At 44.5% G+C, this 27,602-nt stretch overlaps 1 protein-coding gene and 1 long non-coding RNA gene across 2 annotated transcripts in view; both read right to left on the bottom strand.

Moving 5' to 3' along the window:
- TMCC3 (transmembrane and coiled-coil domain family 3) overlaps positions 1-27,602 on the bottom strand; it is a 234,653-nt gene that overhangs the window by 206,473 nt on the left and 578 nt on the right. The gene's annotated exons all lie outside the window — the stretch shown is intronic.
- On the bottom strand, positions 560-27,006 carry LOC140905032 (uncharacterized). The gene is made up of 2 exons (XR_012156716.1): positions 26,550-27,006; positions 560-982 (listed from the first exon to the last, which is right to left on the bottom strand). It is a non-coding gene; the product is annotated as an uncharacterized lncRNA (long non-coding RNA).

Raw genomic sequence — 27,602 nt, 5'->3', positions numbered from 1 at the left:
GCTACTCTTGTCTCATTGTGAAACCATTATTATATTTGCCAGATTACACCTACCCATTTGACTGAGCGCTCTTCAGGACGGAGACAATGTCTTCCTATGTGTCTGTACAGTGACAAGCACAATGAGACCCAAGTCACAACGGGGGCCTCTGGGCGTTAGCGCAGTTCCGATAATAATGACTGTGCTTTTTCAGTAAATGGTGCTTATGCCTAACAATTCCAGTGTACAAATTATAAAACGCACGATGCATTTCTTTGCTGGAGGGTGGCCCTGGATGGCAAACAAATTGCTATCAGCAGTTTAGGGCTGATTCAATACCAACTGAAATAAGAGACAGTCTTTCCATTTGGTCTCAATGGAAGTTGAGTCAGGGCCCTTAAATTTAAGTTTGAATGTCACATGACTGTCCCCCCGTTCCAGTAAAAAAGAATGCTTTCTTCCTGTTTACTTTTCAGCCATCTAATGCTATTAATACCTTCATTATTCAAACTACAGTGTATGTGTAAGCCTTCATTTTTGCCTACATAATTCTTTTTGTGGCTTTTTTGCAGCAACAGCCCAAGTCAGTAGTAACCCAAAGACCACACTAACTGGTAGCCTGTGGCATCTGTGAAATGAGCTGGTGAGGTCAGTAGAATTCCTGATAGACTGATGTCCCCCTCCTAAAATATTACACCATCATCACCGGAATTGGCATCTGTTTTGGCAGTTTCAGCAGACAGCTCAAGGAATGAATGAATAGGGAGACTGAACTCCCTTTTCAAACTAACACCTGGTTCCTCCTAGTCGGGGTTGAGGCTTGTTGGTGGGATGGGACTGGTACTATTACAGCTAATACTACTTCTGTTTTGTGGGCAAATAAAGGATTTCAGTCTGTGGCTGTCAGTCTGGCCCCTCTGTCACCTGCAGGGGCAGGCCTTCCACTGCTTTCCACTGCTCTGCCCATCAATACCATCAAATAGGCTGGCACCATTCATGAGATCTAAAGAAAAATTTAGAGAAATTAAAGTTTTTTAAAATATCTATAGGGGTATAGTCAAAGGCAAACATGGAAATTAAGCATGCACTTAATTCTTATTGCAAGTCCATGGGAGTTGGACACCTATCTCCCCTTCACACCTTTGAAAATTCCTCCCTACTATCCTTACTATTTTTGTTTATAACCCTGTCTGTAGCTCCCTGTTCTTATGCATGCTGTTTAACTAACACAATTAATATTTCATATTAGTAAATTTATAGTGAAAGGTGTTAAACATGTTTACAAAGTTTCTTGTCTGATTCACAGGCAATTACTCCCTTTGACAGCAAAGATTACATATACACATCTAAAGGAAACCTGGAGTTAATTAATTCTGCAAATATTAGCATTGTTGCTGGCTGTTTTTTTGCACAGTAATATCCTATTTGAAGGAAGGAATTGCACACCATGGTTTAACTTGTGCTGTGCTCAAAAAGGAGTTCACTGGAACATTCTGAGATACTTGGTTAAAAAAGTTCTATCTTCATACATTATGGTTAGTATTTATCTATATAGCAATCATAAGAATGTAGGGCTGGAAGGGACCTCAAGAGATCACTAGTCCAGACCCCCTGCACTGAGGCCATACCAAGTAAATTTAGACCACCCGTGACAGGCGTTTGTCTAACCTGTGCTTAAAACCCTCAATGACAGTGATTCCACAATGTCCCTAAGTAACCTGCTCCAGTGCTTCACTCACCTCATAGTTAGAAAGGTTTTCCTAATATCTAACTTGAACCTCCCTTGCTACAAATGAAGCTGATTACTTATTTTGTATGACATAGTTATTAATGAAATGCATATCATCAGTTATTGATATAGAAGTACTCAATATGAAACTCTCCATAGAAAAGGTAAAAAGAGGGTGTGATGGGGTCTGTAGCTGACACAGGCTCAGAAAGAGTTAATGTAGGCCTGAGAGGGCAATTATGCTACCCGACTACACTTGGAGGGTGGGCCAAGCTTAATTAATGCTGAATGCCAGGGCTGGGAAAGGAGCCGGGTGGTTAGTACAAACAGAGGAAGTTGTACTCCGGGGTGGGGATTCTGCACAAAAAATTAAAAATTCTGCACACAATACTTTAAAAGTCTGCAAAATTCTGCATAATTTATTTGTCAAAATAACGCAATATAATCATGCTGGTTTCAATTATTTAGGTAATTTATTTAACCTACAGTACAATGGATGGAGAATGGGAGTGGCGAGCACTGGAGGAAATCCAGAAACACCTTGCCTAATAGCAATCTAACTAGGTTTGACCCTTTATATCTAGTTATTAGTCAACAAATATATGCAGCCATATGCTCAGTTTTACATCACAGGCAACTGAAAAGCAAGTGAGGGCTGGGGAATCAAACTCAAAATTTATTGGCTACTGACCATCTCCAGAAAGGTCAGTAGCAAATAGTTTATGGAGCACATTTTGATACGAAATTTTTTCACTCAAAAAATTTAGACCAGTTCTAATCACTAAAGCACCATAAGCATTTATAAGGCCAAACTGTCCTTTCCACCACTCTGGCAACATAAAGGAGCCTTAACACTTTTACACCTGTTTTATACTCCTGGGGGAATTCACAACAGTGGGAACAATTCACTAAGCGGGCAGGCTGCTACAGTCTGCTCTGCCTGAGGAGACAGTCTGTGCCATGCCTACCTTCTCAGACACACCCTGAAGCCCTGCCCCTGCATGCTGAGTGCCACAATAGTGAGCAAGAGGGACAGAGTCTCTCTCTCATGCATGACAGCCCATCCCTTCACACACTCCCAGAGGTGATTTACGTCTCTATTGGCTGCTCTGGGTGCCTGAACCGACCTCCCTGTGCTGCCAGCGAGGGGAGCATGAGAGCTCTTGTGGCTTCCCTTTGCTTCCCCATCAGAAGTTATTTTTATGTGGGGAAGCAAAGAAATCTGCAGGGGACATGAATTCTGCACAGAATTCCCCCCAGAGTAAAGCTGAAAGCAGAAGGGGGCTGCAGGCATAGGTAATGGGTTTTCAAAATTTTTGGTAGGGCTCAGGAGCAAAACCCACAACACAGGTGTAAGGAAGGAAAACAGTGTAGTGGATGGCAAGTCCCAGGTTTCAATGACAGCTTTCACCCACATGTTCATCACTGTGCAAACCAGCACCACCAGGTAAGTAATGATAGGGGGGTAGCAGAGGCAGTATGGCCCTGGTCCACACACACCCTGCATATCCAGTCTGGCTGACCTGCAGGTTTAGTGTGGCAGGAGGGATGGAACCCCCCCCCTTCACTCAATGCCTCCTCACCAGAAGTATACAAGTATCATTGGGGAAGTGTGGGGAGAGTGAAAGTGACTTGCCCATGGCCACACGGTGAGTCAGTGGCAGAGAGGTGAACCACGTTGTTCATCTATCCACATCACATATGTGTACAGCTCTCAGTCAAGTGCACACAATGGAGTAACTTGTCCCGAGGAGTCCAGATCCCCAAGTCCTGCACTGAGTGCTCTGGACTGTGTTGCTTCTCTGAAGCCTCTCTGGGAACTCACAAAACTGACTCTAAACTTGCCACTTGGGAAGAGGACAGCATTTCCATCCTGCTTCATCCCCTAGTTTGAGAGACATCGCTAGCTGAGCACCTAGAGGGCTGCAGAAAAACAGGAGCAGTGTGCCAGGTACCAAGGGCGGGCCCAGTGGGGGTGTAAAAGTGAGACTGAACAAGGTCAGAAAGAGAGACCCTTTGGGCATCAAAGTATCACTCTGGAGAAAGAGGACAAACACACACAGCAGCATTCAGCCCGAATTCTCAATGATCACGGCACCAGCAACATAGGACACCCGCAGCTCAGCATCAGCCTTCCAGGGAGTGGGGAAGAGGAGACAGAAGCCTGGACAGTGATTGGACTTCACTCCAGAGCCCCTCTAGCCATCTGCAGCTCTTCCATTCGCACGGATGCCATCCTGTCCTGCCCTCAGCACCTCTGGAGGGACAGTCTCATGAGGGCATACTTGCTGCTCAGCTGTATGTTGCTTTCTCTTTGCAATGTTTAACATCAGCCCACCTGCTATGACAGCCCAACCAAGCAAGGTGTCTACCTGCCCTTGACAGGTTCACCTGGGCTGCCCTTTGATTGACTCATACATCCAGACTCTCCACTGCAGCCAACACGTCTTCCCATTCTTCTGTGTAACCACACTGAATCCGACACATGGAGCAGGGGACCAGATGCTGCTGGCCATGGAAATCCCAGCCTTTGGCTTCCCTATGGTTTTTCCTCAAGGGGAAAGCTGAAGTGGCAGTGCTGTGTTATAGTCTGGGGTCATTTATGCTCTCCTGTTCCTTCCCCAGCCCCATCACAGAGAGGCACTCAGATATTAGACCTAACCAGTTTCTCCCATCTAGTCTGTGCCCCCAGGCTCATTGCAGGCATCTTCCCTCATGTGCGTTTCCTGGTACTTTTCCAGTTGAGATTTCAGCATCCCACGTAACAGAGCTCCATCCCCTTCCCAGGTCTCAAGAGTCTCCCCACCGCCATTGTTCCTTTTTAATACCATCTCTTCACCCCTAGTTCCAGCCCTCAGAACTCCAGTAAATGTTCCCTCCCTCCCTCCTTGCTGTTTGGCCTCTTCAGGCATGTGTAGGCACCTCTTAGACTTGCTCTTTTAATATCTTTCCCCACAGCTCTGGCCCAGTCCCACAATCAGGAATGATGCTCTTCTCTGGGCTCTCCTAGCACATTGATTAAAGGAATGCCCCCAGAGCACCAGGAAATGGAGTCCCTTGGGAAGGCAGCAGGAGAAGGTCAATAGTGGAATGGTTTCTCTTTTATTCAGACTCTCCTGCCATGATCACTGCATCAGCGCCACGCTCCATCCCCCAGGGCAAGTCAGCCCAGCCCCTGGAATGTGAAGTTCCATAAGCCCATCTCTCCACACTAAGTCAGGGACTCAGTGATGCCTGCCTCTCCTCAGACCCAATGGAAGGAGTCGCCAGCAATTCAGAACCTCCCGTGCCCCAGCACTGGGAGCACATCTGCAAGGGCCACCTGGTGCCCCCACAAGAGCCTGTTGGCCACTCCCATGCCCCCTGGCCCTGCCTAGGAAGGTTGGGTGCTGTCAGGAGACCCAGGCCAGGGGGTAAGCTGGACAATACTGCATAGCACACAAGCTCCTCCATGGTCCCAGGTGGAGGGATAGGCTAGATACATACCTGGTTCAGACCTGGGCCCTTAAGCCAGAGAGCCCTGTGGCCATACCCTTTATCACTGATGCAGCCATGCTGATGGGTACCCAAGAGGGGTCTTTGGAGCTTCCATTCCATAGCCAGGGCAGAGCCTAGGACTCACATGGCCCAGCAGTGCACCTATTAAACAGGGCAAGACTTGGGGGCAAAGGGCCCTAGCAGGCCCATCCCAGCACTACTTGTTCAGTGTCTCCCTGCAACCCCAAGAGTCCCTGCAAGTCACAGATGCAACCATTTGGTGCTGGCCCGCCTGCCCCACACACACCCCAGCCCCAATTCACTCCTCAGTGATTCCTCAGAGCGGCTGCCCAGGTGCAGGGCGTGATGTCCCTGCCATCCCTGGGGAGAGCACAGGAAAGCATAGACTATTCCCCTGGAGAAGGGGGTCCTTCCAGCCTCCATTGGGAAAGAAAGGGAGAACATGGAGTCCCAGGGAGAAGGGGCCATGACAGCCCATCCCAGGGGGTAGGCACTGGAGTCCAGGATCCCACCTTGGGCTGGTGCAGCCACTTCTTGATGGCCACAGGCAGCATGGTGAGAGGCTGAGCAGTCTGCTGCGCCCAGCCCCAGCCCACTTGAATTCCACTGCTAGCACCTGCTCTCCTATGGTGGTCTGTGCCACCACAAGTGGGTGGTGCCAGACCACCATAGGAGAGCAGGTGCTAGCAGTGGAATTCAAGTGGGCTGGGGCTGGGCGCAGCAGACTGCTCAGCCTCTCACCACCACAGGATGGGGTGGTGACTACTTGGACAGGGGCATCCTAGTGCTGAGCCAGTGGGACCCCGATCTTCCCCCTTCCCCCAGGCTGTGAGTTCAAAGATGGGCCTACTCCACTGTTTGGGGCCTTTCCTCTTTAGGGGGCACGAGCGCCAATCTGGCCCCACAGGCCCACATAACTCAGTGCTCCTGGGCTGCAGGGAGGAAAGAAAGGAACTCTACTGTCACTCTCTGAGATTAGAGAGAGACCAGCAGGGTCAAAGAGGAAGCCCAGGGGAGAGTTTGCCCTGGGATCCTCTGTAGAGTAGAGAAGTCTAGCCGAAGGTCAGGAGGGAGACAAAGCAGAGACTGGGAGCAGAGTGGTGAGCCCCGATAAAAGGGCAGAATCCAGATTTTTCAGGGAGCGAGTCCTGGGAGGCATTCAGTGTAGGAACAGAGCCGGGGAACAGGCACAAAAGGACAAACCTGAGGATGGCAGCAGTTGGTTTATGTTGTACTTTTGGTTTAGGATTTATTGGGGGATTGCAGAGGAAAGCCTTGCAAGTCCTGCCATGAGAGAAGGCTGAATCTAGACAGGCTGTGGGGCAGAAGACCTGAGGAAGGCTGTGACAGGAGATAGTCTAGAGAGGCAGCAATACGGCTGTAAATACAGCAGACCTTGGCTGCTGGTTATAGGATCCCCATGCTGGAACCAGTGTAGAAGGCGGGCCTAGATTCCTCCCCAGCCACCTGAGAAGTAGGGTGAAGCATCTGAGAAGGACATACAGATAACAGGAAGCCCTGAGAGAAGGGTATGAGGACAAAAGGACTCAGTTGTAGGGTCAAAGTCCCTTTTTGTCAGGACATTGGGACTTCTGTTCTGCTGGGCTTTGTTACCCTGGAACGAATGGACTTAAAGTGTGACCTGGATACAGCACGAGATACCACCACAGGGCAAGTGTCCGTCAGCAGGGAGCATGAGAGAGAAGAGAGCCTGCTGTATAAATTCCATAAATTCCCTCCCATTGAATTGTGAGAGAATTTATCTATGCCTTTTGGGTACACGGGGAAAAATTATAGTAAGGGATTGGAGGATCAGCAGCACTCATGTGATGCTATTGGATCCACATTACAGAGTGGTCATGGTTAGCAGCTTGAGAGTTAGCACCAGTCAGGTTTTGGCCAGCTCAGGTGGCCTCATCATTCTGAGTTAAAAGCACAGCCACAGTCAAGTTAAGAGTTTGTCTGTGGACTAGACTTGAGTTAGGGGCAACACTGGAGTCAACTTTGCAGTGGACAAAAGTCCTAGTTTGTCTGAATGAATAGTAGTAGATAAACTGACACTAATAGACACTGGTTATAGTAGAAACTGTCTGAGAAGTTCCCTTTGTGTTACAAAGCAGCTGAGCCAAAGGAAGGTTCATGGCCAGGGATGCCTGAACTAACCCATGCGAGGTATGGATAACAATTAGCTTCATTTGTTCACCAGCCTTAGGTGTTTTCCAGATGGCAGGGTAGGGCCCAGAACCAGACAGTGTGTTGGCAAGGAGAGAAAGAGAGAAAGAAACAGACACCATAGAGCTGAGATAGGGCACTGCTTCGTGGCTGCAAGACTGGACACAGTAGCATCTCAGCTGGGGTTTATGCAAGTGGAATTGCCTGTGTGCAGTTTTGTTTTTTTGGTCATCTCTGTTCAAAGTAAATAGAGACTTGTGTACAGTTTGTGAATAAATAAATCACATTAGAAAATTCTCTGACTGTGTGCAACTGTTCCCAACGAGAAACTGACTCACTGCACAGCCCCCAAAATCTGTCAGCCATGGAGTCTTCCAGGAAAACCAGAGAAACAAGACCTGAATTTCTAATGTTAAGGAAAAGGAGCAATTCTCCCCCTCACAAACCCTCCTTTATACATCGCGGAGAAATATAAAGGTTATAAATGTATATTTAATTCCACTGCAGGTCAGCTTTAAACTAAATCCCTCTGCATTCATTAACTGAATTAGGATGAGAACCAAAGGACTGCCAGTAGGGGACACTTTATTTAAATGTTAATGAATTTTTATTAATGGTGTTACCTGGAAACTTTGGCCATACAAAAAGGAAAGATAATTGAAGTTTATGAAGGAAGTTGTGCTTATTTTGTCCAAAAAAATAAAAAAAGCAAAGAAAGGAAAAGAATGACAGAGGAAAAGAGCTTCTTTGTAGATGTGTATAGCCTATAAGAAAAAGACCTTTAACTAGTGAGGCTCTGGGAAATGAATTCCTGATAATCACGTGTGTTTGAAGACAGTAAGGAATAAATATAATTGTGTGCACTGACCAATTTTCAAAAATGGAGGCTGTCTGAATCAAACTATTGAGTATTATTATGAGAGGGGGCTGGAAAACAGGTTCCCCCCCCCAAGAAAACTGACTTTTAATTAAAAAAAAAAAACATTTTCAATTATTTTCAGCTTCGGGGTTTGTTTGTTGTTTGGTTCTTTGACCAAAAGGTGATCATTTTCAACAGAGAGCAGGTACTTTCAACAAAAATATTTGTTTAATCAAAAACCCAATTTTCCACTTAAAAGCAATTTTGACAAAAATAACTAGGGCCAGTCAAAAGTTTTCTATTACAGAAGCTTCTGAAACCGCACCCAAGCTAAGGGCTCCACTGTACTAAGTACTGTATAAGCACAATAAAGGAAGAGCTTCTACTCTAAACAGACAGGACAGGACAAAAGGAGAAGGGGAAACAGCTGGAGGGACTTGCCCTAGGTCACACATCAGATCAGTGGCTGATTTGGGAACAGAACACACATCTCCTGACTCCCAGTCTGGTGGTCAATCCACGAGATTATCCTACCACCCCTACAATAACACATTGTAAAGAGCATCTTACAGGCTGAGCTCACATTTACTCAAGAGACATGTCATTCCCATAAATAGCAGTGACAAGCAGTGAGAGAGATACATCATTGGCTGTTAGAAGGCTTAATTCTACCACAGCAGAAACAAGGTAACCATCCATTTATCCTCTTAAAGTGCCAAACAGATACTCTGTTGGTTTGATCGGAGCTGAATTGCTTGGGGAGGAAGTTTTTGATTTTTTTTACTCATTTGTCCTGGGGTCATGCAAGCTAGTGCTCTCACAAGAAAAGGATCCATTTCTCCTCTCAGAGGTGACAGGCAGCAACCTCACATACAAAAACATTTCAGCACTCAGCACAAGTAGCTACTTGAAGGGGCAGTGTGAGGGAGTCCATTTTTGCTCTAATTGCTACCTACTTCAGGAAGGAATGACACGACAAAAATAATGAGATGTGGGTTAATTACAAGGAATTTATCCCAAGCTGAACCAACTAACTTTGTTCATTGGGCCCCTCAGCCCAGTCAATTCTCCTCCCTAGCTAACAGGAACAAAAGAACTTGATGAAATTGTGATTTCATGATCTAGTAGAGCCTATCAACATTTCCAGGTAAAGGAGGCAATTTCCTTCCCTAGCCTTCTGTTCCACTCCTGCTCTTTTTGATCTGTGATTTGAAGGGTTTGCTTTTTATTCATTTCTTGCTGAGGCAATCTTTTGGGCTAAACAGTGGCTTTGTCACAAGCCCAGAGCTAAGGGCAGAGCAACAAGGCTGTCACACAGCTGCCAAGTTTGGTGCAGCTCCATGTGCGACATTTCATGCAAATCGGCTCATTAAATATTTTGCACATAATTTGTACAGGACCATAAAGTTCAGCTTAAGGTCAATACACCCCACCCCACTCCAAGCAGAGGCTGTGGTAGGATGTAGAGCTGCATAAGACTTGGCAGCTGTGGCAGGAGGGGGGTGCTGAAGGATGTCTGGAGAGCAGGTGAGTGCTGGGCGAGGGCTGTCTGGGGCAGCTGGGTTTGTGGAGACTGTCCAGGGGATTGGAGAAAAGGAGGGTGGCTGGCAATGGCTCTGTGACAGCTGGGGACAGGGAAGGCCTGGGGGAAGATGGTGACAAGTGGGTGCAGTGGCTTAAGGTTGGATGGAAGCAGGGGCCTACCTCCGATGATGAGGGATGACAAATGACTGGTTTCTGGGTAGGAGAGCCAGAGCCAATACTGAGCCTGCTGCTGCCAACACTGCTTGGCTGCTCCTCCCAGCTGCTCTTTCCCCTTCCAGATCCAGCAAGGGAAGCAACAGAAGTGCAGCAGGCACCATAGAGGCTTTGCTGCGATTGCAGACCCACCCTGCCTCCCATCTGGATGTGAGATATTCAGTAAGGGCTATGGGTATGTGTGCGAATGGCTGCACGTGTGCCCTTGGCAGGTCTGCAGATAGCAAAACCAGTTTCAGAGAATCATCACTGGGGCCAGTGTTTACCGGCAATGAAAAAACAGAGTAATTCCGAAGTTCCAAAGCTTTATATTTTGAAAATGTATTATACGAATATAAGAAAAAACACGTCTTGACAAACATGAGCAATATGTAATCCTTTACAGCACGAAAATGCTGTAGCCTACACTACAATGTTTACAGACACTAATTTTTTTCCCCAACTGAAATTGTCAATTTTAGAAGATGAATGTATTAAGTGATCATCACTGTAAACATGAAATAAAAGTCTTGCTATGCAAGACTATAAAATTAAAATAAAAGTTGGACTATTGTTTTATGCAATGATCTAACAACACAGGGAAATTTGGAATAATTACATTTCTACTTAAACTAATATTTTATTGCTGTGTGTTGGCATTCTTTCATCTGAAAGAGATGGTGGGAATTGCAGCCTATGATGTAGATGGTTTGCAACGTCTCTTGTGACTGAATAGTCCAATCGGAGATTTGCACGATCTTTGGCAGTTATTGCAAATGGATGCATCTTGGTTGGGAGCTGCTTGCTTACTACAGACTCTTTTCTCTTCAAGCTGTAGGAGCCAGCTCCTGTCATGGACTTTGATGCCCTAATGGAGACAATGGTGCCAAGATTTCCCATCGGTCAAGATCCATTCCAAATTCCTTCATCTCTCGTTTGCACATGTCTTTATAGCAAAGCTTGGGATGTCATAGAATCATAAAAGATTAGGGTTGGAAGAGACCTCAGGAGGTCATCTAGTCCAATTCCCTGCTCAAAGCAGGACCAACCCCACCTAAATCATCCCAGCCAGGGCTTTGTCCTGTTGTTCTTGTTCCCTCTGATAGTTCCCCATATAGCATGTCCTTGGATAGGCATCTGTCTTCCAATCTACTCAGATGCCCCAGCCAGTGCAGTCATCTTTGCTTGAGCAGGGCTGTCACACTTGATAAACTTGCCCTTCAAAGAACCTCTGTGTTGGTGACTTTATCTTGCCATTTGGTGTTGAGAATGTGGCGTAAACAGCATAGGTGGAAACTGTTTAACCTTTTCTCCCAATGAGCATAAGTTGTCCATGTGTCCCTACCATACATGAGAATGTTGAGGATGCAAGCTTGGTACACTAGCATTTTGGTCTTGATGGTAAGCTTTGAGTTGTTCCATGCTCTTTTAGTTAGTCTGCTAAAGGTGGTGGCAGCCTTTCCAATGTAAACATTTAGTTCTTCATCCAGTGAGGTTGGCGGTCACTGTAGAACCTAAATAGCTGAACTTTTGGACTACTTCTAGCTGGTTTGCATTTAAGGTGATTGAAGGATCTTGTGGAACCCTCTGTCCTAATTCAACCATTTTCTTAATGCTGATGGTGAAAGCAAATGCCTGACAAGCACTTGAAAGGCAGTCCAAGAGTTCTTGTAGTAGGTCTTCATTGTGGGCTACGAGGCCAACATCATCAGCAAATAGAAGTTCCCCGATTAGCACCTTTTTGAGTTTCGTCTTTGATTTAAGTCATGACAGGTTGAAGAGTTTCCCATCCAATTTTGTGTGGAGATACTCTCCGTCTCTCATGTCCTTAAATGCACAGTTCGAGAGTACCAAGAAGAGGATTCCAAAGGATGTAGGGGCAAGAATACATCCTTGCTTCACTCCACTTCATCTCAAAGTTGTCCATAGTAGACCCGAACTGGACAGTTGCTCTCATGTTGTTGTGGAATGAACGTATAAGACTTAACATGGTTAGTGGGCATCCTATTTTTTCTAGTATTGCAAATAGACCTGCTCTGCTGACTGTGTCAAATGCTTTGGTGAGGTCCACAAAGGCAATGTACAATGGTCGGTTTTGCTCTCTGACCTTTTCTTGGAGTTGATGCAGAGAAGATATCATGTCTATAGTTGATCTTCCAACCCTGAACCTGCACTATATCAGCGAACAAATTGTGACATTGCATCCCATAATGCTTTATAGAAATATGCTTATGAGTGTAAATATAACATAACTGGAATGTGTTTTATGCTAGATATGCCATGTAATGTATCTCTGCAAAGGTTATGATCTACTGGATAAATTCATCCTGTTTGTATGTGTGTCATTTTTGTATTCGAGGTTATGAATATTGGCTAATATTGTTTAATTTTAAGTAGCCTCAGTGAAGCAGTTGATCATCTTCCTGAGAAAAGACTATTATCAGTAAGTGCCCAATCAAGAAACACTTAAGCTAACAATGAACTTTGAGACGCCAATCCCCATCTAGACTTTCCTAAGAATGTGGCCCAGAGTATGTATTAATACCGGTGGGGGAAACAGCTGTGCATCTCTCTCTCAGGGCTATAGAGAGTGAACAATGTATGAGTTTATCCTGTATAAGCTTTATACATGGTAAAATGGATTTATTTGGTGTTTGAACCCCTTTGGGAGCTGGGCATCTAAGTGTTGGAGACAGGAACACTTCTTAAGCTGTTTTCAGTTAAGCCTGCAGCTTTTGGGGGACTTTGTTCAGACCTGGGTCTGTGTTTGTAGAAGGCTAGCATGTCTGGCTCAAACCAGGCAGGGCACTAAAGTCCCAAGCTGCCAGGGAAAACTGGCTCAGAGGTAGTCTCCACACATCAGCTAGCAGTCCCAAGGGGGTTGCTGTGATCCAACCCGTCACACAAATATTCATTGACACATGCCTAGGACACATTAAAACTCATTTGGACATATATCTTCATATTTTCCAATGACATACAGTAACATTGCAGGCTTAACCCTTGCTCAAGGTGGAGAAACTGGCTTCAGCATCAGCACAGGATTGCCAAAACAACACATGCAAACCGGCTAAGTCTTGTCAAACATTTGCCCATGCTTTTTCAAAAACTGGAGAGAGAAGCGTCATCAGTACTATGAAGTTCATTTGCAACGTTCGAGTTGCACTCACCCTCAGGTACAGAACTCCGCAGGGGAATACTCTGTTCATAGTCATTGAAGTTGTGAGAGAGTACACGAACTGACTTGGGATCAAGGATTCTCACATAGCAAAAAAATCTATATGCTGGTTGGTTGTCTGTATTTAAGTATCGCTGCAGCTTCTCTGCACAACTCTGAAAAACTTGACACTTGAGATTGTTCAGTGCATTCTGTCCTTTGTACTGAAGTATTGCCAGCAGATCAGATGGAAAGCTGCACACTTCCACTGGTAATGCCGACCACGATTCAAACGTAAGTAGTGTCTGAACAACTGAAGTTCCTTCTGCCTGGATTAAAATTAAATCTGCCACAAGTGATTCACTCTGCAATAAAACACATAACTCCTTTAAACCAGCTGTGGTGTCCTCCACTTCAACATCCTGAGCATCAAATCACTTGTAGTGCTCCACATGATGGTTGAGATGGTTTAAAGCTTTAAACCAAGTATTCCATCTTGTTACAACCAGGTCCGAAGGTAATATCGGGCTTTCAACTCCATGGTCGATAAGCTACTCTCTGTAACGTGCATGTCCGAGTGGGGGTTTGCAGAACAGCTTTTTAATTAGAGAACACAGATGGTCCACTTCTGTATACAAACAGTGCCAGCACTCGCCTAGTAAAGCTGTAATGTGTGCCCAGCTGATCACACGAATTGAGTTGGTTAAAATGCCACTTAAACCGTCTTTGCATTATCTGTCACATAAGCCACTACATTTGAAAAGTCAATTTCATGTTGTACAATGGTCTTTATAACAACTTGTGCAACTGTAGAGTAGTTAACAAGTTCTAACTCCATTGTTTGTACAAAGCTTGGCAGCAGCTAGACAACCTTCTGAAACCTGCATCAGTTGTATTACAATATTTGCAATATACCGGTTTAGGCTGTCTACATATTCATGCACAATTACAGCTACATGCTGATCCTTCAATCCAGCGATCAGTTATTGCTTGTTTACTTCAAAGACATGGAGAAGATGGACTCGTCTCAGTGTCCTTGCTGGCAGGATCCAGCCCCCATTTTGTATGTGCTCATTTAGGAATTCTCGCATTTGGGGATTGTCTGTTTTTTCTAGTGGGATGTTTGCACTGCAACAGGCCTCCACCCGGTCTTGTACTATCTTTTCCCTGTATTTCTGATTTTCACTGTGTCATGCAAGCAAACCAGTAATTGTGAGGAGTTGTTTTTGCTGCTGTCACATCGCCCCTCTCTGCCCTTCATTTTCTTTTCTCTATTGCTACAACACAATGTGAACCTTTAATGTGGTCGACTATGCAGTCCTTTTTAACGTGATCAAGAACTTTGCTGCAAATTGTACAAAATAACTTCCCTTCATCCACATGCAGCACATCCTTGCCGAATTCTTTAACGCTACCCTCAGGCTTAACCATTTTAGGCATTGGTAGTAAACAACTCCAACAGCCAAAGCATAAAGCAGAAAATCGGAAGGAACAGATGATTCCAGAAATGAAAGATAATTTTGAGAAAAAAAACACTGCAATATCAGCAATTTCCAGAAAACACAGGCCCTACTCATTACTGCGATTCGCCGTCTATGTCTCAGGTTCCCCTTTGCACCAAGTAGGACATCCCAGAGTGCTGTCACAGCCACGCTGGCTAGTGCATTTGACCCTTTGTTAGCAGGCTCACTTCTGTCCTTCCCTTTAAATCTGCTGGGGGATACAGCAGTTTAGAGTGTGGTTCTACTCTAAGAAACCTCTACAAAAGGCACTTTCTTACCCAACAAATCTAGATGCTACCTGTGTAGAGTCAGTAATATCTGCCAACTTAAGGAACTAAAATATGTTTTAATGGTTTTGACTCTTTTTAGCCATGCAGAGCCAATAGATGTACGATTTTATCTTCCCACACCTACTTATTGTTTTCCCTCAGAACTTTTCCACATCTTTTGTCTACTGTACACTCTTCTAGACTAGTTACCCATTTCCCTAGCTGAGCCACTCACTGAACCAGGTGAGTCACACGTGTGACAGTACTGTCATTAGCCATCTCAATATAGAACAAAGTTCAGTGTGTCCTATCAAAGCTCTCAGAAGCACCACTTTACATCACAACAAAGAGGAAGAAGGGAAATGCTCATTTAATCTCCTCACTTTCCCCCATGCTTCCTTACCAGCAATGCAAGCAGGTAAGGAGAGACCAGGGGTAACATTTTCAAAAGCACATGTGACTTAATGCCCATATCCTTAAAGATTTTGAAATCAATGGGAATTAGGCACCTAAATACCTTTGAGGAGCTCGGTTCAAGTGGCCCAAGTCTCACTGAAAGTCGATGTGACTTAGAGGTTAGGCATTGCAACCCAAAGGCCCAGAGCCTCAAAGGTACTTAGGTGTTGCTCCGCTTAGCAATGCAATGCCTAACCCCAGTTGCCCAGCTGCCTAGTGGGCTACTCAGCCCTGAGCCAGACACTCAGGCTCCACATACAATACACGGGGAGAGTTAGGTTCTTATGAAAGGGATCCTCAGAAGCCAGCTAGCTTAAGCTTAAGCAGCTTAAGCTAGCAAGGAGTGAACTACCAGAGATGGGTGAGGAGAGGAGAGGAGAAGGGCTTAGGTGACTAAGTGGTTGACTAGTGCACCTGGCTGATGGGCCAGAGATAGGCACCTCTCTCCACTTGGTGTCTTCAGCTGCAAACCCTCTCGGAGTTAGGCACCTAAGTTGGGTCACAACCTCTTATATACCCCATGCCCTAGCAGCCAAAGATCTCTCTCTCTCTCTCCTGCTTGATACCTCTCTCACACTCACTTGATGCATTTCCCTGTGCCTCCAGCTGTCTTTTGTGCAGATGAGTTTGAGTGGTCTCCATCCAGCCCTCCTGCTGCTTCTGACAGGTATCACGTCTAAGGTGTGCTCAGAGCACACCCACAGGATTGGACCCCCCGGCAAAATAGGCATGCCCCTTCCTAGGTTGAGAATCTTATTTCAGGGCTTTCAGCTTGAGCTCAGGCTCAGAGCTGCTCATTAGCTGTGGAACAGCGTCAGGGCTTAGGCGGCTTTGCAAATGTCAAGCAGTGCAAATGTAGGCATCCACATGGTTAGGTATCAGCTGAGCAGTGGTTCTGAAAATTTCAATGGCACTTAAATGGGGGACTTAGACACCTTAGATACCTTTGAGGATCTAGGCCTAAGTCACTTTTGAAAATTTTACTCCAGAAACATAGGAAAACAATTCTTAGCATGTAGAGTTAAATAATAACACTGCCTAGCTCTTACATAGTGATTTTCATCAGTAGATCTCAAAGCACTTCACTATCTTTCATGTATTTATCCTCACAACACCAGTGAGGTGGGTAAGTAGTAGTATCCTCATTTCACAGATGAGGAACTGAGGCACAGAGAGGCTAAGTGATTTGCCCAAGGTCAGACAGAAGTCTGTGGTGGAGCAGGGAATTCAACCCATAAAAAGGATGGTAGTCGGTGTGGATATATTTAGGATGTTTAATGTAAGCCAGTTTACCCAGTTTCCAGCTCAAGGCTATCATACATGTAGCAGTAACTGTCCAGCACTAACGATCTCTGTTTATAATGCAGAGCACACTGACTTTCTTTTCTATTCTCACTACAGGTTTTTGATAGCACCCATCACCACTGTTCTTGAGCTACTGCTTTATCCCCCTAGCCTTCCTCACATGGCTGCCACTGCTTCCTTCAAATCTTGGGAGATTTTTGCCCCGCACACATTTACGCAATGCACAGCCTTGGCAGAGGGAACAAAGGAAAGTACTGCACAGAGTTCATGACCCATTACCAGTGACTGGAGCTGTGAAGAAAAAGAATGGCAGGATGGATGGGAAAGCTGGGCCATTAAGAAATTAGGGTCCTTGAGGAAAAAAAAAAAAAAAGCCTTTTGTCCTAGCAGAATTGGAGGCATGGAATATTCAATATATATTGGCAACACTAGTACTTTGCATTGCAGGGGATCTACGAAAAGAGGTAATTTAAATCTTCAGGTTGATTTCAATGGAACTTCTTTACCTTAATACCTTCGTAATCTAGAAATATGACTTAAATGGGTATTTTCCCTGAGCACAGAATGGACATTATGAAGATCCTTACAGAATCTTTGGTGATGGGTACAGTGTTAGGAACCCATTGTTTGGGCTTGCTTCTTACAAAATTATATTGCCTGTTTGTTAGTCCTATTAAATTTAATGCTCAAATATGCTCATGCATGGTCATGGACTGGATTGAAAGTACATTTCTAGGTCCCCTCAGAAGACATAAACGAGGGGCTTTTGATTAAAGTCTCAATGTTACCTGATCGGAAAGTTCCCTCTCCAGTGTTCTAATGATGCTGACACGCTCCTGGAGAATTCCACAAACATCTACGTGAAAATGACAAAATAGCACCTCTCTCTCTTAACAGAGGTGCACCAGCATCCACCCGCAGTTTCCCATGTAGTGGCAGTAAAAGTGCAGCTCTACACAACAGGCTCTGAAGAAAAGCCAACTGCAAGCATTAATCAAGTAATCAACCTCACTAGTTTTAAGATGGAGCTTGATAACTTTATGAACAGCATTATATGACAGATTTCAGAGTAACAGCCGTGTTAGTCTATATTCGCAAAAAGAAAAGGAGGACTTGTGGCACCTTAGAGACTAACCAATTTATTAGAGCATAAGCTTTCGTGAGCTACAGCTCACTTCACTTCTTCAGAAGTGAGCTGTAGCTCACGAAAGCTTATGCTCTAATAAATTGGTTAGTCTCTAAGGTGCCACAAGTCCTCCTTTTCTTTTTGCATTATATGACAGAGTTGTTCATAATACCAGGGGACTGGACTCAATGACCCAGGAGATCCCTTCTAATCCTACACATTCCTGATTTATTTTAAAAATAGATTCCCCCCTCTGCAGCCAACCCTGTGTGTATGTATCTATTCATTCTGATTTATAACACAGCACCCCTCTGCTACATGTATCTAGGTGCCTATATGTCCATCATTGCTGCACCTAGTTGACTCACAAATTAAGAAAACAGACTGTGTGTCAACAGATAAACTATTCTCTTTCTCTCACCCCATTTTCCACCTGCAGGAGTAGCTGTTAATATTTAAAGGAGTCAGGACAGAGACTGGGTAGGAAAGTCTAAGAATATTAAATGGTAATAAGCACAGAAGTAGCAACCTTGATCTCATGCCTTTTAAACATTTTCATTCAATCCAGCTTTGATCTTCAACAGGATTTTTCCCCCCACCTCCCAAATATTCATTTCTTGTCAATCTCTTTTCTAAGAATGGATTTAATCTATACCACTCATCAGCTGATGACATCTTGTCAGGATGAATCGCTGTAACAGAATTTACTATGTGAACAGGTTTTTTCTATTCTCAGATGAAAACAAATGAGACACACACAGGAAAAATGCCAAACAGGGAGGCAATAGCCAATGCGAATTTAAATCCAAAATGCAGCTCGGTGTTCTGGGGGACTGAATGCCTCAGCTAAACAAACTGGCCTATAATAAAGTAAATTCAGCTAAATTCAGACAGGTAGGTCATCCAGTGAAAGAAGCTGGGGGAAAAGTTCCAAGAAATGAGAAGAGTGAGGACTGAGAATTTGGTTTTTCTGTGGCTCCCTGGAAAACCCAGTTTCTCCATTCCTCTCTGTTAATTCCATCTAGCATCTCTCACTGGGTGACCTGACTATTAGTGAGAACACCGACATGTTTGGCTCATGCGACGGGGGCAGCACTCTCTCCATTTCAATATTTTTTTCTTGGTACATTTATCTGGGAGGGGTCGAATCTACAGGAAACTGGGGCAGACATAGGCGAGGATCTTCAACTTGTGTACCTCTTTGAAATCAGTGGGGATACATCTATTTAGAACAGCTAAGAAACTGGTCCATTTTCACACTGTTTAGATATCAAGGTGATGGGGGTCTTAGAAATACTTCGAATAGATACACACATCTGTATATTACATATACAAAAGCATGTGTTGTACACAAAAAGAGCATAAGAAATACTTGTGAAAAGCTTACCACATCAGCTTTACCTGATCCGGCCAGTCTTTGGGCACAGAGGGTAGGATTGCGGCTACTGTCTCATTCCTAGGTGTGGTTTGGAAATATTATACAGCCATAACATTTCAAAGGTCACTAGTGATTTTGGGTGCCCAGATTGGGACACGTTAAAGGAGCCTGATTTTCAGAAATACAGGGCACATCCACCCTCTGAAAAATCAGACTCCTTCGAAGTGTCTCAAGTTCAGCACGCAGACGATGAGGGACTCAAAATTACTAATCACTTCTGAAAACATAGACAATACTTTCTCTACCACCGTTTCCAAAGTTTAAAGGGGGTAGGCCTTTCCCTCATTCTCGCTTCCCAGGTTACACACCTCAGCGGCTTCCAAAATTGAAAGTATCTGCAGTGTATCAGAAATCAAAGTGGTTCGTTACTGTCAAAAATATCCAGATTTGCCTGGATCCACATCTTCTAGAATCTTTGGCCCAGCACGCACTGCAATCATTGCTTTTACACCCTGATCCCTATTTTTCATTGTTGACAAGACACTGTCCTACCCAAGAACCTCTCAATTAAAAAAGAAACAGGTGCCAAGCATTTTATTATGTTGCAGTTTGACTGCAGGCCTGGCCGGTGGGTTAGAAATTACAGACAGAGAAAAAGACTAAAGTAATAAGTGGTTTGTAAAACAAAAAGTGTTGAAATAATAAGGAAGTGAAAGTCCCTTAGGAATTTCTGGCAATCATAACAAAGTAGGATTAAAAAAACCAAAAGTGTACCTAGAAGTACCATTAGAATTATTATTAAGCAATCACTTTGTAGCATCTAGTGGATAAAAGGGTAAAAAGAAATAGCTAATCTAGATTTGTCAAAAACAAAACCATGCCAAACCAATTTAATTTTCTTCTTTGACAGGCTTACTAGTGTAACAGATGCAGGGAAGCAGTACACACAATTCACCTTGATTTTAAGTAAGGCTTTTGATACAGTCCCACACGGCATTCTCATAAGAAAACTAAGGAAATGTGGTATACATGAAAATACTATAAGGTGGGTGGGCCAGTGGTTGAAAAACTGTATTCAATGAGTAGTTATCAATGATACACTTTGTCTGAGAGTGTATCTAGTGGGATCCTGCAGGGATCTGTCTTGGGTCCAGTACTATTCAATATTTTCATTAACTACTTGAATAACTGAGTGGAGAGTATGCTTATAAAGTTTGTGGATGACACTATCCTGGGAAGTCTTGCTAGCACTTTGGAGGACAGGATTAGAATTCAAATCAGCCTTGATAAATTGGAGAATTGGTCAGAAATCAACAAGAAGAAATTCAATAAAGATAAGTGCAAAGTACTACAATTTAGGAAGAAAAAAACAAATGCACAAATACAAAATGGGGAATTACTGAGCACTGCTAAAAAGGAGGGTTATAGTGGATCACAAATTGAATGAGTCAACAACGTGATGCAGTTGCAAAACAAGGCCAATATAATTAAATCAAAGTGCAAAAAATTATGCTTCAGTTCTGGTAAATAGACTGAAAAAGTATTTATCTAGCTATATTAACAGAGACCAGAGAGCATTTGTACTAAACAGGCAGCTAGCTACTGGACAATTTTCAGAGTCCTTAGACCTGATCTTCTTTGCAGACTCTACCATTAAGCCCCCACCTAATTTATCACTAGATGCAGAAAAAGCTTTTGACAGAGTAAACTAGCAGGTCTTAAAAACCACTCGATACATTTGGCTTAGGCCCTAAATTTTAAAACTGGATTTCTGTCTTGTATTCCAACCCATATGCTGCTACGATAAGAGTAAATGGATATCTGTCAGAAAATAGAGGCACATATTAAGGATGCCCTTTATCGTCTCTTATTTTTGCTATGGTAACAAAAAGTTATTTGCCCAATTGATCAGGAATAATCCTAGCAAATAGAATTACAATAGGAAACAGGGAACACAAATTAGTGTTCCGTGCAGACGATGCCATAGTATTTGTTATGAATCCAGCTCACAGGACTACTAGAAAGGCAAGAGGTCATCTTAAAATTTGGCAAAGTATCTGGGTTTAAAATAAATTATGACAATCACAACTCCTGGATATAGATGTGGGCTCTGATCTACAGAAAGATATAAAGGGCAAATACAAATGGATAACGACTTCAATGAGGTGCCTGAGAATGCACATTTCTAAAAGACAGCAAGACATATATTAGTTATACCCCTTTGATTAAGAAAAATCAAAACATATCTGAAAAATGGTCAATATATATAATTTCATGGTTAGGCAAAATTGCAGCAGTTAAAATGAATCTCTTACCCCAAATTAACTTCCTTTTCCAAACTCTTCCAGTTTTAGTCCCAGGAAGTTACTTAGATCAATTGCAATCCATGATAAATTAATTTGGGGAAAATTAGACACCCAGAGTTAAGCAATCTGCTTTATTCAAAGGCCATGGCAAAAGGGAGACTTTACCACACGTTAAGCACTAATATCAAGCTAGTCAGATCAGAAAGTTAAGTTACTGGCTAACACCAAACCCTAGTAAACAGTGAGTAGAGACAGAACAAATTCACTGTTGTGCAAACAAACTCTACATGATCGCCTGGATCAAGAAATCCCATGGGATAAAATGAATATAACCACCTTTTTATGAAAGCAACAGCAGAAACTTGGTATAGTTTATTTAAAAAACTAAGCCCATACCCATCACCTCTAACACCCATAGTAGATAATACAGAATTTAAACCGAAAGCCTGGGAAGTTGAGACATTTGGGACCTCACAGGTATATCAAAATTCAGCCTACTGTTTAGAGACAATATATTTAGATCACTTGATGAAATACAACTTGCAAGAGACACCAAAATTTCAGTATATCAATACCTACAATTTAGACATTTTTCACAAAATGGCAAACATAAAATGACAGAATTTGAAAAACACTCACTACATCCATAAAACAAAATGGCTTACTCTCCATTCTATAAGTAACATCTAGAGATTGCTTTGTAAAAGGACAAAACTATGTTCATGAAATGATGGAAAGTTGACAGACAGTAACTGAGGTGTGAGAGAACATATGGCACCATGGTCCCCACACTTAAACACATTAATAGAATTTTAATGTAGTTTTCTTTTATCAGTGGTACCCAACTACCCTTAAAATTAAGTTACAGTATAGGGATTAGCAAATGCTGGAGAGAATGTAATGAAATGGGAAGAGTTCTCCATAAATGGGGGATGTGCCAAAAAATTAAGACCTTTTGGAAAGCTGTCGGAGACTCCATAAGCTGACACCCTTTTATCCCCCTGTCAGATAATGTATTTTTATTAAATTATCCTGAAAACTATGCATCTTATAAAAGCCATAAAAATTGATCATTCATTTTCTAGCTTCTGCTAGACTTACTATAGTGAGGTGGTGGAAAAGGAGTAACTTCCCTAAATCTGTTAATTTGTATCAAAGAGTGTGGGAAATTCTGGTACTAGAAAATCTTCAAGTCAGAGTCTTACATGGTAGAAGGGAAAAAGATAACTACTTCAAAAGAGTTCCACCAGACTTCTGAGTTTGCTGGAAGAGAGTCATCACCCACCACCAAACCTAGTAGTTTGAGAACTTTCTTTGAATACCAAGGAAGGCAGAAACTCCTTCAACAACAGTTAAAATTAAACTTAAAGTCAAGCTATTAAAATAGGGGAAAGAGATGGGATTTAAAAAAAAGGAGAAATCTTAATATTGTGTAGAGTTTTGACAGGACAACTAATAAATACATTATGCATCTAAATGTAAGAAAAGCAGAATTCTAGATCTAATCACAAGACAATGAAAGACTGACACTATCAGCTGACAAGGCAGAAGAGTGAGACTTGAGAAGAAAAGCTGCAACCACAATATATGATCACTATCACAAACAAAGAAAGCGACTTGGTAGGGGGACTTCCACAGGCCAATTTATAATTGTGTATGTACTAAGTTTCTCTCTATTTAAATTGTAAAAAGACCAGCTCTGTTAATAAATACAATAAAATACACCAAAAATCCCAGCCTAAAGCCAGGAGAGAAAGGTAATTACGCCATCTAAGCTCTAAATGTAAGCCCTCCTCTGACACCACACACTCGAACCAAAAGTATTTATTAAAAAGAACATGATCTGTTGAAAGACTCTTCACATAGTTGTTCATCATCAACTCTGTCACCCTCCAGAACACTGGAATGCAGGTCAGAACTCCTGTGAAGGGCTAGTAAGTAATCTAGCTAGATATGCGTTAGATTCTGTTTTGTTTAAATGGCGGATAAAATAAGTTGTGCTGAATGGAATGTATATTCCGGTTTTTATGTCTTTTTGTAACTTAAGGTTTTGCCTAGAGGGATTCTCTATGTTTTGAATCTGATTACCCTGTGAGGTATTTACCATCCTGATTTTACAGAGGTGATTCTTTTACTTTTTTGTCAATTAAAATTCTTCTTTTAAGAACCTGATTGCTTTTTCATTGTTCTTAAGATCCAAGGACTTGGGTCTGTGTTCACCTATGCAAATTGGTGAGGATTTTTATCAAGCCTTCCCCAGGAAAGGGGGTGTAGGTTTTGGGAGGATTCTGGGGGGAAAGACATTTCCAAGCGGGCTCTTTCCCTGTTATATATTTGTTAGACGCTTGGTGGTGGCAGCAATAAAGTCCAAGGGCAAAAGGTAAAATAGTTTGTACCTGGGGAAGTTTTAACCTAAACTGGTAAGAATAAGCTTAGGGGGTTTTTCATGCAGGTCCCCACATCTGTACCCTAGAGTTCAGAGTGGGGAAGGAACCTTGACATAACCCATAACTCCCCCCGGTGCTACATGCAGTTCACTTTGCCAAACCCAGGATCTGGACTTTGATGTTCACAATTTAAAGTTAGGGGCCTAAAATTGCATTTCTTTCTTAGGAAAAAGGGAGGTGGAGGGGTGGGGGGGGAGGAGGAGAAATTCAACAAATGAATTAATTGCTCCACATTAATCACATTGACAGGCTAGAATTAGTGAGCTTTCTTTTAGAGCTCTCTTGTCCAATCTGTCCATGAGCTACACTTTAATGATACAAAATGCACCCTGGAGGGATTTGTAAAATAGGTTACTACTGGCACATTTCAGGATTCTGTAAAAGCGGAGGGTGCCTTTTCAGAATGAAGGAAGTGAAGCAGAATGTGCCAACTGCCCTAAGCTAGGAAAGTAAAAACAAACAATGAAAATAGATAGCCAAGGCAAAACAAACAAGATGATTGAGGCTATGCACTGCCAGACTGAGTGCAACCATCAAACTCCAGCCTAGTACAGAGAAAAGTGCTGGAGAAGACACCAGGATACCTTCATCATCACCGCACAGCAGGTACAGAAAAGGTTTAATGACTGACAGTCCTGAATTCAGTGGACTGCTTTGCAGCTTCAGCTACCGATAGGTGCTGTAGTTACCCAAAGCTTAAATGCATAACATTAACTGAGCCCTAAATGCATTGCAAAACATGCATCATCACCACCACAAAATGAGGCAACAAGAAAGAGCAGATCACGAAGCCCAAATGGATATGTGATCATTCCTTTAATAATGCTTTTTTGCACTATCAGCTTCCTGATGTAACCAATTTTCAGTACTTATGGGAACTCCAGCTTGGGACAGCCCAGAGTTAAACGTGCATCAATAAGGAGGGACAACTGAGAAAAATAAATTAAGAGCTGTAAGGGCCTGATCCAAAGCTCCTGATTATCAAATCACAAGACTCCACTGACTTTAATAGGCTTTGGATCAGGCCCAAAAGAGAGGACTGCCATGCAGCAGCATCAAGCTGCAATTCACACCTGCACATTATTCTTCTCTACCTCTCTCCTTCTCCACTAACAGTAAAATGCGCGTTGTGTGCACGTTGAAGTAAATGGCATTAGCTGGCAAGCATCTATTGCACAGCACGAGCAATGAAGAGCTGTCCAATTTCCTGAAATCTCTTCATACATGAGCTACTACAAAAATGAAATAATCTGTGGCTGTGCAACAAACAACAGACACATGCAGAAAGGCCATGCCCCAACAGTCCCTGCAGATAGCTGCTTCAAGACCTTATCTTCTCCTACCCAGCAATTCACTCACAGGAGCAGCTTTCACCAACTCCAGTCATGCCACACCAAGCCCTTGACCAGCTGGATTTGCCTCCCATTTATAGTAAGATTTTTAGCCAGCTGTGGGGCCTGGAGGTAGAGCCCTTTTCACATTCTCAAGCTTCCTAAATGCCATAAGCAATAGCATGTGCTGCCAAGCTGACTCAGACCCTGCAAAAGTAACATCAGTTTCAGTACCTGCAGTCATGGCAACTAAAATCTAAAAGGAACTAATTGGAAGAGGCTTCAGATGTGAGTGGGAAAGTTTCACTATCATCAGACTTGTGGGTTTACTATGGCTTTAGTGACCCTCAACACTTTCATCTCTGATAATGTGAATCTCCTAGTTTAAGTACGGAACTAGTTCTATAAAAATATTTATTCCTCTGATGATTTTGGAGAGTTCACATTAAGCAAACCTCTGGTTAGGTCTACACTGCATAGTCAACACAGGTGACTGGCATCCAGGTCTGAGCACCCAACTTAGCCTAGCCTGGGTGTGAGTGTCCCCATAAAGTCCTACCCACATTACTGGGTCCTCGCTGTTTCTATAGGCACCATGGGGGCATATTCCATGGTTCTTCTTGCAAAAATGTTCCAGAAATTTCTCTCAGTCAGTTGGGTCAACTGCAGAAGAACAAGTCCTGTCTTTCCAGGGGAACTGTCAGTGCTTAAAACAGGGGACGGGGTGCCAAGGCTTGGGTCACAGGCCTGGCTCAATACATAAATACAAAATCAAGCTGGGTCTCAGCAGGGCCACCTTTAAGGACCCTCTTACCAGAACTGCTAGGCCCAGATGACAACAGACCCCACACACACTTGTTTCAGACCACTGGGAATATGGGAAGGCACTGGAGTGATTCAGCATGGTCCCTCACTGCACAATGGGTGGGTTACTAACCTGAGTTAAGGCAGAGCCAGGCTCTTACCCACACCTCCAGCCAGGCAAGCTACTCTAGTGCTTAATGCATCTCCAACCCAGGCCAGATGTTTTTGTTTGGACAGCAGGGGGGAGTTTAAGGCTAAAACCAGGACTAACTGTGCAGCGCAGAGAAACTCTCCCTGGTTCACCTGATTAGCATGGTGGCATTAGCACTGCGGGTTAACCCGTTGCCTTTTGTTTCCCCTCCCCCTTTGCTTACCGGGTGCATTTCACATAGCACAACTCATTTGCTGTTCTAGAGGGAAGTGACACGTTGCAAGACTGGGGGCTGCTATGAAGACAGCGTGCTTTGCTAATGCTCAGGCTCTGCCCTGCTCACCTGCTCTCGCTCTGCAGACAGGCACAATCGCCGGCCTCCGAGGTTGACGGCGGTCACAGTGCTCCAGCAGACACGGGGAACAGCTCGCACAGACTGACCCCACCTGACCAGGGCTCCCAACAGCCCAAGCCAGCCCAGCAACGCTTCCAGCTGCGGCTTCAGAACAGATGAGAGCTATACCGAGAGGGGGGCCCCACAAACACCGCCCGCTGGCCCTGCAGCCCCTGGCCGCGCTCCGCTCCCGGCCCCGTTAAAGCAGCCAGCGGGGTGTCCCCTGCTCGGGCTGGTCGCGCGCCCGGCAGCCCTGGGGATGCAGCGCGGGACGGGAGCGGAGAAGAGGCGCTGCGGGTCCTGCGCAAAGGCGAGGGGACCAGGCGGGGCTCCCGCGCTTTAGCGCGCTCAGGAGGCGTGCGCCTTTGCCCACGCGGAGGCTGGCTATGGAAAACCAGCGCCGGCAACCCCCAGGCCGGGGTGGGGGTCTATCCCAGGCCGGGGTGGGGGTCTATCCCGCCGCCTCCCCCGCACCCCGGGACTCGTTATCCGGCCCAGAGCCGGACCCTCCAGGGCTTCCGCAAAACTTCTACGGCGCAGAAACTTCAGCCAGTGCGAAGTAGGCGGGGAAGCTCGTCTTTGCAATGCGTAAAATGCACCCACGGGGGCCCCCACTTACACCCCCCCCCGGGGCTGGCGAGCACGGCGCGGCAAGTCGGAGCCACCCACCAGCCCCGGAGGGACTAGTCCAGACACACGCGATGCGGTAGCTCCTGACGGCGCTTGGGGATCAGCAGTGACCTGAGGTTAAACTGCACCCCGCAGAGCCCCGCGCCTTCACTCCGGAGTTAGTTGCGTGTAGAAACGACACCTCCCCCCGAACCCCATTAAACCGAGCGCCCGAGCCGCTAACGCCTGGGAAGCCGCCTCCGGCAGAGGCTCACGCTGGGCTGCTGAACTCAGCGGAGCAGAGCCCCCGAGCGGCCAGACCCGCACAGGGCAGCCGGGAGGCCGCTCCGCGCAGAGTCCCGCGTGCTGGCGGTGGGTGAGCAGCGCCGCTCA

This window comes from Lepidochelys kempii, chromosome 1 (genome assembly GCF_965140265.1).
Source record: "Lepidochelys kempii isolate rLepKem1 chromosome 1, rLepKem1.hap2, whole genome shotgun sequence".
Lineage (NCBI taxonomy): Eukaryota > Metazoa > Chordata > Testudines > Cheloniidae > Lepidochelys > Lepidochelys kempii.
This window is presented reverse-complemented; position numbering and strand designations above follow the sequence as displayed.